Genomic DNA, 17,701 nt, shown 5'->3' on the forward strand with positions numbered 1-17,701 from the left:
TCATTCATCTTTTCATTACAAACAGCAGTCGGACCTAACCTCGGCAGGACGTAGCTAAAGCAAGAAGCAAGCTAACGTTAGATGTCCAATGCTGAGCTAAACATGTTTACTAACATCAGGTTACTAACCAATTTTGAGCTCAGCTGTCTTTGTTTCGGCCTTGTTGTATGAACTTTTAAAGCCAAAGTTTATGATGAATGGCTCAGCACCTGCCGGTGTTTGTTGTCAAGGGTTTGGGTGGTTACTGGGTGGTTTTTCAGTTGTTTCCTATGTTGAGTAGTTTCTGGGTTTCACTTGGGTTCTGGTATTATGTTCCTGTTTTCCCCTGTGTTTAGTCTTTCATGTGTGGGGTTTCGAAGTCTATTTGATTCTTTTGTTCATTCGCGTGTTTAAGTGTACTTGGATCTGTCTGTGTTCCTTGCTTTGGTAGGTTTTGTCTGCAATGCACTTAAGTCATCTGTGTTTTGTTTTATTTTGTGATTTCATGCCTTGCGTATTATGTGAGCTTTACTTCCTGTTTTAGTTTGTAGTTTTGTCTGCTTCATGTGTCACTGTCTCTCTTTGCTTCCTGTGTTGGCTGTCTGATTGCTTTAGTGGATTCACCTGTGTCTCGTTAGTTGCTCTCTCACCTGTTGTATTTAAGTGGTTTGCCCTTTCACTTTGTGCCAGTTTATTGTTGTTTTCATATGCTCATGCCTTGAGTTCTCCATGCCCATGTACTCCAGTGTTTCTTGTGCCTTTGTGGATTTACTTTCTGTTGGACATCTTGGATTATACAACCGTTGTGTTTTTGGACTGCTCACATCTCCAGTAAGTTTCACTGTGCTGCAGTAAACCTCATTTACTCACCAGTATCTACTCTGTGTCTGCATTTTGGGTCCTAACCTCTGTTCCAATCGTTCAGCCAGTTGGCTGACGTGACATTTGTTGTCCTCATGTTTGGCCGCGCGCTGCTGTGTTACATGGGTTATAGGTAATGCAGGGAGGAGAATAACAGCAAGCTCATCAGACGTTTCCTAAAAATAAACATTGTTCAGGAGTCCTGCACGTCGAGTCTGAAGTCTTTCAAGAACAAGTCTGAAGTCACTGTGTGTGCGACTTAAGTCGGACTCGAGTCAGTCTCAAATTCGAGTCCCCATCTGACATCAAGGCTTCCAGAGATTCTGTAACCTATTCCAGCTTCATGCAAGTCAACCATTCTTAATCTTCGGTCTTCTGAGAGCTATTTTGTTCAAGGCATGGTGCATATCAGGCAATGCTTGTGCAATTGGTGTGTGTTTTTCTTTACTGGGCAGGGCAGCTCTAACCAACAACTTCAATCTCGTCTATTTCATTGGACTCCAGGTTGGCTGACTACTGACTCCAATTATTTTTTGGAGAAGTTATCAGTGTAGGGGTTCACATACTTTATTGTTGTTGTTTTGTTTTTTTTTCACCCTCCACTGAATGAATGCACGGTATGTTAAATAAAAACATAAACATAATTGTTTGGTATTAGTTTAAGCAGACTTTGATTGTGTATCCATGTAATTCCAAAGGGTTACTATATTTTTTGTAACTGTATATATCAGACTTTTCATTGTCAGTTATTCCAAATATGTCTCTTGTATCTTTTCTTCCTTTTACTGTCTGTAACTCTCTTATTTCAACTTATTTTATTTCCATCCACCCACCACTGTCACCTGTCTTGTACACTGTCCACAAACCAAATATTAGATGTATCTACTGAAGGCTGTATGAGCGAAGGAGAGGAGGAGGGATGCCATGATCCCGTGGATAGCTTCAACATGTGCTGTAAAAAAACACGTGCAGCTCAGCTTAAGTTAGACCAAAAAGATGGTCATGGATTCCCAACACAGCAAGACACCACTGACACCACTGATGATGCAAGAGCTGCCAGTACTGTACCTCGGGTGGGTACCAGAGATATTGTACAAGTGAGGGCAGAATAAACTTTTCTCCTTGTTTATTCAACCCAATAACACCTAGCTGTTGTGCTTGACATGATGTCTGTTGTGTTTGCAGAGGTTTGCTTAGGATGCAGCATGAGAGCAAGGTAGACAGGTAGGCTGCTCTGTTACCATGCTGAGCCTCCAGAGGGGAGGATGAGAACGAAAGTAAATTCCATCTTAGAAAACACCACTCGCCCACTATGCTATCCTGATGCATCTAGGGATCATCATCAGACTTTGCTTTATTCCCCTTAAGGTGCAACAAGGTGCTTTAAGTATCCTTTTGTGCCATCACAGTGAACACTTCCAGACGTCTTGGACAGATCAGTGAGAAGCTGCAGAGCATCTGCAGTATATGTATGAACAAGCATGGATGAGTTATACCGTTAAGCAATTTCTAAATGTACAGTTTATACTTACATTCGAGGATAACTGAAGTTTAATTTACATTTACTTTATGCAGAGGCATGCATGTTTAAATGTACAATGCATCAAGTGTTAAACATCTGCACATTACACATAAACATGCATATACTGTACATTTACTACAAATTTAGCATCACCTCTTCAACCCCAAATATGGTGCAAAGGCACTTAAATGTGCATCTACAACTTTGACTTCATCAGGTATGATTATTGTACTGTTAGTTCACTCTGCATACCCTAAAGTGTATCACAAATATGATGTCCCTCTTCACAAACTTCACCATACACAATATAACCAAGTATCTGTGCCTGATTGTGCAGACGTCTCTTCAATAAAAAGCTGGAAAATTGAGAGGGAGGACTGCATCACAATTGGAATACAAAAGATGAGGACAACCGGAAGTGCTGCTGCTCCCAGTTCAGCCTGAGAGCGGCAGAAGAGAGCTGGAGATGCCCTCTGTGCAGATTTCATGAAAAGAAAGTACTGGCTGTGAGGTTACTAAGGGACATCTCAGATATGTAGTCATATAACTGAAATTCAGGGATTGATTCTACTAGCTTCCTCAGGTTTTTCTAAAAAAAACTCATATCAGAGATGACTATTAGCCTGTAATTAAGCAGACATTAAGCCCACTATGTAATACAGTTCCTTTGAGTCAAACTTTTTCATGCAGTGTAAATAGTATTTTGTCCTCTCCCTGCATGTATGCTGTATATACACGTATATGTAAAGACTCACACATACATACACGTTTTACGCCAGATGTTTCTGAGTAAAACATTCATCCCATGACGCATATCTTTCTCCATATTGAGGATGACATCAATACTTTCAAAAAGTCACACACTGGTCTGACAGTGATTCATCACATCAAGGCCTTCTCAATAATCAGGAAAGAAATAAGTGAAAGCAAGATTAAAAACTCTTTCTTTTTAATAGCCTCCCACTGTAGTACTGTATGTTCAAGTAGTTGATCTAATATATTTATGTTATCACTTAAATAAAATTGTTGATACAACTTGGCCCAATAGCCACTGATTTGGTATTTAATGTTTATTGTGTCGTTACAGAGAGCACCGTTATTTCCATCCATCCATCGTCAACCGCTTATCCTGCGTACAGGGTCGCGGGGGGCTGGATCCAATCCCAGCTGACATCAGGCGAAAGGTGGGGTACACCCTGGACAGGTCGCCAGTCCATCGCAGGCACTGTTATTTATTGCTTGCCTATTAATATTTGTCAGATAACATAAAATGAAATTGAATCTTTGCATTGTTTTGGAGGTATATTTTCCTTGCATATAGTTTTAACTTAGGAAGCAGTGAGGAGAAGTGAGTATGTGATGGTGGGAGTACAAGGCTGCTCCATCTTCATGTTAGTCCGTGTGCGTGTTTGTGGTTAGGCAGCTGGTTGGAATCATTTTTAGCCCAGGAGCCTCGTGCTTCAGACCTGCCCATTCCACAGCCTACACCCGGGTTTGGGGTGGGAGTGGACGGTGTGTCAGCAGTTACTCATACTACGACTTGTAGCGTTAGATCAATAATGAGATAGGAACATGACTTCTGGTTTTCTTTTGTCTTATTTTGCAAACCGTGTTCTGCTTTTCCCCACGCACTTCATGTCCTACTATGAAGTGGTGATATGATAGTGGGCTGGTGGCGGTGGTAATGTTTGTATTAATAGTGACAGTGTAGGAATTAAACTGTCTGTAGGTACTGAGTATTACTTATCAGTGCTACTCAGAAGAACATGACAGAAGCGGAGACTGAGGTAATAAACTATTCTGCTACAGAAGCAGTGGCATACAGCCTCATAAAAAGAGAGAACTCAGTGGAACACTTACATTCTCCCAGCAGACTCTGTGGCAGACTGAAAGAAAGGAGTTTGTCTTAAAACATGTTCATTAAAAAGTTACAGCAAAACCAAAGAACCACTGGAAGAGGACCAAATGGTGCACTTTCAAAGTCTATGAATCAATGAGTCTATGAATAAATGAGCACATGGTGTTGTTCTTGCAGGTGTGTAAGACATTGTAAGACTGCATAAGCCTACCTGTACTAACTCAATACTGGAGTTTTTAGTATGAGTTTGGATGGAGATGTAATTTTTCACAATCCCACCACAAGGTTCAATTACAAGCTGTTTTGTGCTTTCAATTATAACAGCTACTAAATGGACCTTGAGGTGGGATTATTTTGTCAGATGGATAGGACTTTATGTGAGAGACATGAGGTTGTCTACCTCAGGTGATGTACGTGTTTGATTATTAGTTTGGATGCAAATTAGAAAGCCGTCAAATAAGCGAGCCCACTAATCCTTCTACTCTCAAAACCACAGTTTTGTTGTTATAAATGAGAAACAGTAGATCATCAACCACTGTATTGTATGCACATTGCATATCAGTGTGAACACAAAGTTACATAATGTTTATTGGCAGTAAAGCGTAAAAAACACTTTAAATTTGAGATAGGTGTGTATATATAATAGTTTGTCTTGACATCTTCACAAAAACTGACTGATTTATACATGCAAGGGACATAAAGAAAACAAGCTTTGGGCATACTGGGAAAATTTCCCAAAGATCCAGTTTTTCTGTGACAATTTTGAGAACTAGGAACATTCTGGGAACTTTGGGGGTTACAAACAATACAGCAGGATCCCTGCAGTCCTACTTGGTTTGTGTGTATGTCTTCAATTATACTGTGTCAGAATGTGGGGTACATCAGAGGGAATAAAGGTGTGCCAGGAGGCATGCTCAATGTGGGGACAGATTGCTTACAACTCCTCCAAGACATCCATCTACTGTGAGTTACACCATCTGTGCCAGATGCTGAGCAAAATGGGTGATGGACAAACCATCACATTCATCTCTCCCATTCTGAAAGGCAGTCACCACTCACTTAGCCTTTCAGCAATGTATGACGCTTTTTATAATAAAATCAGTTGAACATTACTGAAAAACCATAATGCTTTTCATCTTGTGCATCTATAAATCTCCTGAATTTTAGGTATGGCAGGATGTTTGGATCTACTCAAACCATATGTTTCCATAACACGTCAGAAAATCATGAAGTGCTTGTTCAACCTTAAACAAATGTGTTTCAGTTCACATGGGTGCTGGCAGCTATAAACTTCTATCAGCATGATTACACATATTCATTTTCAGTAGTTCTGTTTTGATCTGTAGTTTCTTGCAAACATGGTTGTTTCAGTAGCTACTGTGGGAAAATAAGTTTTCTTTATTTAAAGTTGCATGAATATTAACAACAGATCAAATAACTGTGTAGGAGTCTCATAGTCACAGACCCACAGAGAATTATTTCCCAACCCTGCAGTTCCCCTCAGCCGCTTTAGGGTCTTTAAGATCATTGTTTTGGTTTTATGGCTCTCAGCTTTACTTTTCAATCTCACAGCTCTCATCAACCTCATTTCCAGCTGCAGCAGACAGCTGTTTTCAGTGGAACAGCTTTAATACACCCACTGCACACTATCTGCCAAAGCACCAAGTGGCAGACATACAAAGTTAGTGACTAGATGATGAACATATCTGGTTCTTCAGTATTTAACTGCTAAAGAACCAAATATTTCTCTCAGGAGTTGGTGAAGGGCAAAAAAATGAGAATGAATACTGGACTTAGGTACATCATGTGACCTGAAACACAAATGAATACTAATGCTGCTCTGTATCTGCTAGATGTATGAACACAAAACATTTTGCTAACACATCTGTAGCTTCAAGGTAATTAATTACATGTTAATGTTCTGTCCAAGTGGCCAAATACCCAACAATAACCTAATGCTGTCTAATATATTTCCCTTAACTCAAGCACTTTAAGCTGCAGTCACTATCCATTGTACTCTATTTAAACCTAACTACAGTATTTGTTTTTAATAGAAGCACATTAATTTCTACATATTACATAAAGAAACAGCCAAATAAATCACAGCAAATAATTTGAGTTCACAAAATGCTGTTTAATGTCTATCTACTGCAACTACAAAATGTTGTAGCAAATGTTGTGCAAATACTCCCCATCTCCTTGTTTTTCTAGTTTTATATTGAAATGGGCAGTCAAGCAAAAATAGCTCTTAAATTATGGGGCACCACTTTGTAGTTCAATTTTCTGAGCACAATCAATTATGTTACATCTATCTTGGCCACAATTGTTTCATGCTAAATGAAAACAAATACAGAAGTCAGTCGGGCTAGTGCTTCTATAATTGGCTCAATTAATCTGTTTTTCAAAGTAAAACTGTGGTGATATATACAGACTATTTTCTTTAAATAAGAAGTCCCTTTGATAAGAGGCAATTTGTGTGGCATAAATTTGAAAACCCTCTCCCGTAAAACCTCGTTTTGTAAATGAACACTATTTTTTGCGCTGTTGTAGCTATGGAAGTACCTGAACTGAAAGTCAATGAATGTCCTCATCAAGCAAGATCCATCTATGTCATCCATAAATTGAGTTTTAATAATAGATGTTTCATTCCCGGATCCAGAACCACATAAACATTTACTGTGCAAGTATGCTTTGGTTCCTATAAAAACTGACAATGACTGTTTTTTGTCTCCCAAGAGTCAAGATCAAAGTGTAATTTGCTGGTGGACACAGTAGTAAAAGGAGCAGCAAATGTAAATGAGTAAAAGCAGTTGCCGCTATGAGTCACAGAGACCTCCATTTGCCACTGGATCATTAGGACAGTGTGAATGGGACAAGGCAATAGGAATTGTTTGGAAGAAAAGGCCCAATAGCCAGCTGTGCTTTGAGTTTGAATTCTTGTCTCATGATAACACACCTCTTTATTGAGAGAGAGAGGACATGAGAGGTAGAAAGAGACATGAGGACTGGTGTGAGATTCTGCAGAGCTGTCATGTAGTGTAATGTTGTGCACATGTGCACAATGTATGTGCATCCTTTTATGTGACTTTGCATAAGTGTTTCTTGGATCTCTGCAGTTGCTTACTTCAAAGTAGCATTCTTGATCAACCGGACTCCAAAACCCTTCAGAGACTGTGCTTTTGAGAAAACCAGCATTGAGGGAACCGTGAAAATATTTCAACTATCTGTTACTCTGCTTTCTGAGATTATAGCTGCATATGTTGTAGCTCCCCTTCCCTCTTCAGAAATGTCTGAGAAAATGTGCTGCATCACCATCTTCATAATGCAGGTGCATTATCCAACACTTTCAAGCAATTTGATGTTGTTTGCAATTACATAGACCAATGTCAAATACGCTTACGTGGCACTGCTTCAACCAGGAGGTGCAATCTCTCTAGTTTGGTTCTGATAAGTAGAGTGCAAAAATCTGTCTATTATAGAAGCCAGACATTTGCAGCACCCCTGGAGCATTCTAACAGCACTTATTATCCTTTCACATGAACACATACTGTAGGCCACACATTGTCTGTTTTCAGTCAGTAGACCAGAGAGATACAAAAAGCTGGATAGCTTGCCAGCAAAGGTCAATACCTTCTCATAGCAGGTATTGGATTTGCTGTGAGGTATCGAACACTAGCATTTTTCTTTGCAGACTTGAAAAATGCTTGCAGAGAAAACGTGCCGAGAGGACAGAGGTAAAGCTTTGGTTCAATTTTCTTTTGGCTCTTTTCCATTTTTTTATGAACACTTTTATGATCTGGCATGCTCTATACCAATCCAACACCTATTTTGAAAAAATTTGTCAAGCTACTTTTTGCTTTAGTGAGGTGTCCAGTAAAATTACATGTTAAGGTGAATGGAATGACCTTTTGGCAAACAAAATACATTTATCTTTGTTCAAGCATGGCCAATTTAAGATATAAAACATTAAAACATACACAAGTATTTCCTTATTTTGGTATAATGATAATACTTTATGCTAATTTCTGTATTTTTTCACCTTCATTGAAGGTGCACGTTTGTTTTGTGGGTTAACACTTCAACACTATTCTTTATATTTGGTTTTACAGTAATAATGTTAGAAGAAGAGAGCAAAAATATTTACAGAGAAATGGTAGATTTTGCAGTTATTGTTATTGTTGTTATTATACATACAACATTGGGGTCAATGAAACCCAAAATAAGGAGGAAGTAAAGTCAGTGTGAACAAAACACTTGAAGTGATGGAAATAATAAAATAATAAAATAATAAAGTACCTCACAGATGGACAAAGCAGAGACAACAGTGCGCATTCACATGAGTTACTAGCATTAGAGCAAGCAATGACATATAGCCGCTGCATACATTAATGTAAGCAGTTTTCTGACACAGCTGTTTGCAGCTAGAACTTTGCTTGAACTTCTCTCCGCCTCTTTTGTCTCTTCCTGTGAAACCCGATTAACCTGTCGGAAGTGGAAAATCCACTGCTAATACAAATCCTTGAGAATTCACCACCTGCCAACAGAATGATTCTCTGTCCCCATGGAAACCCAATCAGCTGAAAGAGCGAGAGAAACAGTCAGTGTGTGAGGCACAGAGGAAAAAAGAGAGATTGAAGGAGAGAGAAAAACGCTGAAGGTGTTTTTGGGCTGTGTGAAGTCATGGGTCTCTCCTCACATGCTTTGAATTCATTTGTCATTCATTCAGACATTTACAGTACTGAGTAAAAAGAAGGATGAAAGTAATTTCCTTTTGTTAAGAAGGAGGAAGTATTGAATCAGTTTTATGAACTCCTCCATCTCCACCATTTGATTAGATGTGTATGAAAAGTTAAAGTTTGTGTTTCAAGGAGGATTAATTCTACTGTGTGTGCAGAAAATGAAGTTATTTGTTTGTTTTCTGCCTTCTGAATACCAGTTACTGAATTTACTTTAAACTTTGTAATTCCAAATTAATTGTCCAGTAAATTTAAACATGAAACTTTTGGCTTTTGGCTGTACAACAAGCTTCACTGACATATTATCACCTTAAGGTCTTATGGCAAATGTGTTAGCAAACAGGTGCATATTTACACATCCAGCAGACAGGCAGCAACATTAACATTCATTTGAAGTAATGTTTCTAGAGTCCAATATCAACTCTCCTTTTAGCTCTCTTTTTAACTCTACCGACTTCTGAGTAAATATTTGGATCTTCAGCTGCTAACCGCTCCATCATGTTCACCAGCTAGTCGCTAACTTTAGTCTGTTTGTCATTTGGTGCTGGGAAGGTAGTGTTCAGTGGGTTTATCAGAGCATTTTTGCGGAAAACAGCTGGCTGCTGACAATTAGGTTGATGGGAGTGAGCCAAAACAGTACTGTCAGCTGTAAAATCAGAACAATAAGCTGAAAGATGCTAAAACTCCCTCTAGAGCTGAATAATGATAATTCTCTGTGGGTTCATCACCCTGAGAGACCACATTGCACATTGCATGTATTCACTTAATCAATTGTTTATATAAAAACATAGATGAGTGCAGCTTTAATTTTCAATGCACTTTACAGATATAGGTCTTTCAAAACAGATATAGATACAGCAACTTTCAAAAAGAATACCAATTAGCCTAGCATGATTTTATATGTTGCCAGATGTACATTTGCTTGCTTCTGCAGTGGTAGGTAGATGCAAGTATTTTCTCTACACAGTGACACTGTCATAAATATTTATTCAAACCACATATTATGTAATCTGGTAACATCAAAACCATATATTGTAGACTTTACATCACCCTTGAGACTTTAATGTCTGCAAGACATTACATTCCCTCCCTATCTTGTCTTAATTCAGTTGATGTTGGTGCATAATGCATCTGTTACAGAGAATGCCCTCTCTGCCAGTGTGCTGCTCTCTCGTCCTTGATGAGCTCTTTGTTTTGATCCCCAGACAGAAAATTCTCATCAACTCTCACTACAAAGTTTTCTCTTCCTGCGTGTCTCTCCCTCCTCCTCTACGGTAGCTCTCTTATCGCTGCTTTTCTATCAATCTTTAACAAGCTCAACATATTGTCTGCCTCTGCCTCACCCACTACTTCCGCTCGCTCCCGGTTACTCGCCTTCCCTCCCTCCCTCCCTGCATCTCTCTCTTTATGCTTTGGCTCTTGTCTCACAGCCAGGTTCACGTCAGCATAATGTGAGGCTGTTATGTTTCTGCCCACAGCTGAAAGCTGTTTCTGTTGCTTTACCATTTCTCTTTTATATTCACCTGTCTCACACTTTTCTCTCTCTTTGGCTTTCCTCTTCAGTTTATCTCAGTGTCTTTGAAAGTCTATATTAACATCTGAGAACCTTCTGCTCTCAGGCTAGAGTGAATATCAAACTGTATTCAGGTGTTCAACACTGATTGCTTTCAGGCAGACACACACAAACAGACAAACAACAGAAATCATCTTTCATTATGCTGAAAATCTGTAATGAATTTTATGCAACTTTTGATAAATGAAAGCAACCTTTAACTTTATCATGTGATTTCTTTTATGTGAAGAGTAAACGCAGGACTTATTAAATCATACTAGACAATACAATTTTATATTATATTAACTCAACAGCAAAGTAAGCTATCTGTTTGTTGTCTTGATTTGCCCCCATCTTTGAAGCTACAAAGAAAGAAATTACACTGTGTACTTGGAGAAAGGTTCTTTGCATGTGCAGGTGCAGCAACTGGTGGCCATTAGAGGTCCTGCAGCTTTACTGCCGATACTAGCAACTCGTCACATATGGACAATTGGTCAAGACCCCTTAACGTCAATTTTTAATGCCCTGGGTACCAGTTTTTGGATGTGTAGGGCACTGCGGTCAAGTTAGCAACAAAAAAAATGCAACTTCCAGTTATAATAAAACCAGGGGTTCACGTTGTGAAATGTTGCATTCAGTTAGGTTAAAATTTTTGGTTAAAACAAAACTACATGGTTAGGTTTAGGAAAACATCATGGTTTGGGTTAAAATAACAAATTACTTAAGTGAGTTACTTATGTAACTTAACTTACATGACTTAACTAAAAACTATGTTGTCTTCTTGTTTCACACAGTTTACTTACTCTGACTTTTCTGTTATTTATATCCTACACCGTTCATTAATGACACTTCAGGGCTTCCACCCGTGCACTGAAGGATGATGCTAAGGGGTTTCCCACTGCGTTACAAACTTACGCAAAGTGGTCTTGATCATGCATCCATATGTGACGACTTGGGGGTGAGAACGGGTTGATACTTCCTTACTCGATTCACCACTCACACCAATCTCATGGTGGTTACTAGATTAGCACAAGCAGGCTAACAAGAAAGAAGTTCTATACTCATAATTGCACATGTGCCATGTATATTGATTGGGCAATACAGCAGATCATAATAATAGACTGATCTGTGTGCGGTTTATGTTTACAGAGGTGTCTTCTGACAAAAATGTTCTTTATGTTTCAGATAACTTGGATTTTGAAGAATAAGACACGGGTTAGACATAGTATGATAAACACCTGTATGAGTTCATTCAATCCATTATAATTAGACCTAAAACACTGTGTCACAGTTTGATATTGTGTTGCATAATCCCGCAAAGTGTACCTTCTGCCCTCCATATCACCACTTTGCTAATTGCAGAGAGCGGCACAAATAGTTTATATGGCAAGGTACAGCTTTCAATAGAGTGGCGTATAGTGGAGTGAAAAATATCATAAAGCAGTTCAATCAACACTATTTGTACCTGTCTCAATAAAAATTTAACATTGTAAACTTCAAAAGGAATCACTGTAGCTACATAACCACTGTAATGGGTTGCATTACATTGTTCATTGTGTGTGTGAGGTTTGATTTGGATGGTTTTGGAAATATTGTCAATTTAATTCACCACTAGACACATTCTCATGCAGTGACACACTCATTTTGCATTGCATCAAATACAGTAGGTTAGCTGCAGGTGCTTCACAATTTCAAACACAGCCAAAGCAACATCTCATGCTTCTGAACAAGATGATGATAATGATAATCATCATCTTGTTAATGCTGAAAAAAAGTGCAAATATTTTCCACTTGTTCATTCAGGCCAAATGTAATGGCTAGCAGGAATAGAAAGAAACTAAACAGCAATGATTTGTGTTGAGACAGTATTGTAATGTCAGCTACTATAGGAAACTATCATCATTAGCATACATGAATATTAAATGAATGAATGAATATTAAAATAGTAATAGTAAGTACAAAAGCATAAGCATCAAAATATACTTAAAGTAGCCTACTAAAGGTTAAGGTAACTCATTATGCAAAATTGTTCATTTCAGAATGTATCTGCAAATCTTTAAAGTTACTGGTAAGCACTTTGTTACAATGTTTTCCTCTGAATTGTAGGGGAGAAGAAGTATAAAGTAGCAGAAAATACAAATACTCAAGTTAAGTACAAGTGCTTGAGTAACTGTATTTAGTTACTTCCCCCCTTTGATGGCTAGTCCCTGTATCTCTGCCCTGTGCTATTTTCAGAAGTGGCATATTTTTATGTGTCCTAATGGATCTCAACAAGGTGTGTATTTACACAGTTGCACTTCCAAACCACTTTCACAGGTCGCCAAATGGGGGAAAGGAAGATGTTCACATGAGCTAGATGGGTATAATGGAGCTACTTGTTGGCGTGTTTTAGCTATGATTAGCAACAGTACAGTATGAACATGATATAATGTAGGAGAGGGGATGAATGAATGACACCATATTAATTTATTTATTTATAGTGAGAAAACATCTGAAGATGAGTCAGGTGCCACCTCCTGATTGTTGGGTACTGTACGTGTTTTCTTCTGCCGCTCCCCACTTTCTGTTCAAGAACAATACCCACATTATATCTATGTGAGTGTTCCAGAGGGCAAACTGAGAACAGCTGACGTCAGTAAGATTTACACCTCTATTTCTGTCCAGCTGGCCACAAACCTAATTACTACATTGATGAAATGATATGTTTTTTAAATTTTCTTTCCTGCAGCAGGATAATTTGGCGACTCATAATTCCATAACCAAAGTATGACACAAAATACAAGCCATTGCCAGAAATGTACATTACAGGTGTAAAATTGTGCAGCATTGCGGTCCAGCTGAGTTAACCGGCTAGTGTGGCTGACATTGTCATGAAGCACCCTGACACTGAGACAGTTCCCCTACTGTTATAGCAGGGCAGACGACGCTCTGACCAAACTGCAGATTATTGGGGCACCATAAACATTAAGATACAGAATCCCAAATCAGAAGAATCAGAATCAGAAGGAGCTTTATTGCCAAGTAGTGTTTTACACATTTACAATTTGCTGTGGTGATAAGGTGCTACGCTTAGACAAACATACAGTTGATGTGGAATAGAAGAACAACGTTGCAGATATATACATGTGCATTATTCTGGGTCTGTGCCGTGCAGAAGTAAGGCAACGGAAGAGAATAATGTGTACATATGAATATATAAACTGACAACATAAAAATATACAACAACAAAGATCAACAATCAACAACAAATATGTGCAAAGTGCCAGGTCTGTGCCCGACACGAGATGAAACAGTATTTACATGTGCAGAGACATTTGTATCAGTTGCAAGGGGGGAGTGTCAGTGGGGGACCCGGGCCTTGTTGATGAGGCTAGCTGCAGACGGGAAGAAGCTGTTTTTGTGGCGAGAGGTTTTGGTCCTGATGGACCGCAGCCTCCTGCCAGAAGGGAGAGTCTGAAACAGTTTGTGTCCGGGGTGGGAGGAGTCAGCTGCAATCTTTCCTGCACACCACAGAGTCCTTGAGGAGTACAGGTCCAGAAGAGAAGGAACATTGTAGCCAATCACCTTCTCTGCAGAGCGAATGATGCACTGCAGCCTGCCCTTGTTCCTGGCAGTGGCAGCAGCGTACCAGATGGTGATGGAGGTGAGGATGGACCTAATGATGGCGGTGCAAAAGTGCACCATCATTGTCTTTGGTAGGTTGAACTTCAGCTGCCGCAGGAAGTAAATCCTCTGCTGGGCCTTTTTGATGATGGAGGTGATGTTCAGCTCCAACTTGAGGTCCTGGGAGATGATGGTGCCCAGGAAGCGGAAGGAGTCCACAGTGGTGACTGGGGAGTCACACAGGATGATGTGGGAGGGTGGGGATTGACTCTTTCTAAAATCCACAACCATCTCCACTGTCTTCTGAGCATTGAGCTCCAGACTGTTCTGGCTGCACCAGGTCACCAGATGGTTGATCTCCCACCTGTAGGCGGACTCATTCACACCTGAGATGAGCTTGACAGACTGGTGACTGGAGGTGCAGCTGTTGGTGTACATGGAGAAGAGAAGGGAGGAAAGAACGCAGCCTTAATAGCCTTATGTCCTGCTTAAAGTAGGGATGGGCAGAGGAGGACCTAAATTATTGATATACTAAGTCTTGTTTTAAGTACCAACACCAGTGTCAATGGAGGTTCTGGTGTCATCTTCTGAAAAGACACTGACAATAGATCTCTTTTGGGGCCTGTAAACAAGGCTGGCAAGTCAAGGCAAGTTTTATTTGTATAGAACATTTCAACAACAGGGAAAATCAAAGTGCTTTACACAAAGCATAAAAGGCATAAAGACAAAATGTAAAAGCACCATAAAGCAATATAAAAATACAAATGAAAGATAAGATGAAACAAGAGAGTAAAAGTTAGTCTTAAATACTGTAGATTCATGTCTTCATATGAGAGGTTTTTGGCAATTAATGTGAACACTACATTACAGTGTGTTATAAACCATTCATTAGATGTTTATATAGTACTTATAAATGCTAAATGGTGGAGTTAAAGTAAAGTGCTACCCATATTGATTAACCATACAGAACTCACTTTGACATGTACGTTTCGTAATCAAAAGAGAATAGTAAAAGACATGAATGATGTTTAGCAAATCCTTATGTAGAAATGAAAATGTAAACAGAAATAGCCTGACACGCTCTCCATGAAGGATGATTCTGGCTCATGTATTACTCAATATCATATCCATACTCGATGAAGGAGCAAAAACAGGCAGTGGCAATAAAAGGCACCTTTTTTATAGATTGAAACACGTACATATTGTTTTATATAGATATTACAGTACTAACACTGACCACCTGATGATCGACATCCTGAAGGACATTTGTACCCCAGTTATTTCCCTTGTGTGTAAGCTTTTCCCATGGCTTTTCCACATCCACACTCTTGGTCAGATCACAACAACTTAACACCATCGGTGTGAAATCACAAAACAGGTTCCTGTCTCTGTCACACCTTTAGATGAAAATAAATAAATAAACCGCTTAAACTGGAAGAGTTACAACTGCACTGTAACTTGGCCAGAAAAACAATTTAACACCCACCCAACTCTAATATTTCACACCATTGGTTAGAACTAGTTTTGGTCTGAACATGGGCCATAATTTTAAAATAATGTGTCAAACTAATAATAAGTTGATTCTCAAAACGCCTTTATAATTTCAGTGATGTATTGCAGTTTTATTTATAGTTATTTAGGGCCTGTGCATCACAGGAAGTGCTGATTATGGGCTCTTAGTAATGTAATATAGTAGAATAGAATGTTTAGCTTGTTACCATTATTTTGTATGAACCATATGACGACAGAAAGTATTATTGATGGGTACACATGATTATAAAGGAACCAGAAAATCCCACACAATCATTTGTATTCACTTTATTTTTGTTATTATTATTATTATTATTCAAGACATTTGGTCTTCAGACCTACATTCATTAATGAATTGATGTGAATTGACGTTAATAAAGTTAGTGCAAGTAATCAATGGTATGTTGAAATCTTTGTATTTCTCTACAGCATCTTGTGTTTTCATGTTTTTGCAGGAATGGAATAAATTATTCATAAGTATGTTTTCATCTGTGTATAATCACCTGAAAATAAGAATTGTGTTTTTGTTACCTCAGAATGTGCCCTTTATATCTTCAAAGGGAACGGGTCCTCTTCCACGGAGTCCGCCATGTTGCACCGTTTCTAAAGCCCAGAATGGATAAACCAGACTATGGCTTTAGAGCGGGCCTTTCACTTTTTCGCAAGTTTAGTGGCCACTGTATGGCTCTCCTTCATTCTTGGAACAGGAGGGTAAGGGAAAAGGTTATCAGTTGGTTGAAAACTTCACCCTCACCGCTAGATGCTACTAAATCCTACACACTGGTCCTTTAAGTAAATGTACACACCTTATGGAATAGCTGGCAAAATATTAAATAAATGTCTTCTCTGGTTAAAGGAAGACATTTCATAGCAGTTGTGCTTTTCATAGCATTCATTACTATTTTTGCTTTATTAGAGAAAAAGTAAAATTGTTGCAACAAGTGGATGCAAAAAGCAGCATTACCATTTACATGAGCTAAGTGATCAGTCCCAAAGGTACCTTTTTAGAGTGTTTTTTGAGGTGCCTGGAGTAGAAGTGTATGTGTGTCTAGTAGTAACTAAAACATAATCCTACCAATTACAGGACATAAAGTGAATACAGTTTTCTGCAAGAACTGACTCACTGTAGAACAATTGACTGCAAGAGTATTCCAGTCTGAGGTTGACATTTCAAGTCATGATTTCCAACTTTGTTTTTTTTGTTGTTTTTCTTCCAAAAATCAATTGTGTGTGAGTGTAATTTAGCGTAAGATGCATTCATTTCTTCTGTTCTGTCACTGGAGAGAAGTGACAAGCAAATCCATCTGCGAACAAGGTCAGGTAGATTGTGTAAATAATGTCACAAAAGAACGCTGTTGAGACGAAACTGGATGATTAACAGTTCAGCCGAGACGGAAGGTTTATTCAAATGTCAAAGATCTTTTTGTCTTTGTCAAACACCCACATGTAGAATTGGCTGACAGTCTGACTAAATCCACTTCTGACAAGATCAGGCTGTCGTTGAGGATGACTAATCAGCTGATAAATAAGCTGATCTTTTCACCTTAGTGATGCTTTGTAAACTGAAGGCTCTATTGTACTACGTATCAGAAGTTAGTGGTACCGCATATTGTGTTTTTTGTGTGCAGGAATTTTTCTTAATCTTTCTAGAGCATTTAAACTTCGGGTTCATGTTGTGATCTTGTCATCTTACAGCCGCATTAAGATAGAATTTGCATTTGGTAGACAGAACCACAGCTATGCTATTTACTGTGGGACAGGCGGTGTAGTAAGCAGTCAAGATTTTTCACATATGATCCATCTGAACTTTTACAGATGGGGAGGGAGAGCTGCAAAGAGTTACTCACTGGGAGCAGATTGGATTCCAGGGTAGTGTGTGTGTGTGTGTGTGTGGGGGGGGGGGGGGGGGGGGGGTACGCGTGTATGCACACATGGATGTTCACACATGAGAGGCTTTTGGTCATAAGTCATTTTCACTCTCACACACACCATCATCTTCTCACACATATCATACCAACACCCCCCACACATACCCTACTGTACCCCTCTTTCATGTGTCA

At 39.0% G+C, this 17,701-nt stretch overlaps 1 long non-coding RNA gene across 2 annotated transcripts; it reads left to right on the forward strand.

The window, feature by feature from the left end:
• The first annotated feature begins 683 nt into the window (after positions 1–683).
• Positions 684–3,433, forward strand: LOC123976898. 2 transcript variants are annotated; one of them, XR_006826450.1, is made up of 3 exons: positions 684–810; positions 1,717–1,937; positions 2,026–3,433. It is a non-coding gene; the product is annotated as an uncharacterized LOC123976898 (long non-coding RNA). The 2 variants fall into 2 exon arrangements; XR_006826449.1 differs by having other exon boundaries at positions 1,717–1,913.
• Positions 3,434–17,701: the final 14,268 nt, after the last annotated feature.

This window comes from Micropterus dolomieu, linkage group LG09 (assembly GCF_021292245.1).
Source record: "Micropterus dolomieu isolate WLL.071019.BEF.003 ecotype Adirondacks linkage group LG09, ASM2129224v1, whole genome shotgun sequence".
Lineage (NCBI taxonomy): Eukaryota > Metazoa > Chordata > Actinopteri > Centrarchiformes > Centrarchidae > Micropterus > Micropterus dolomieu.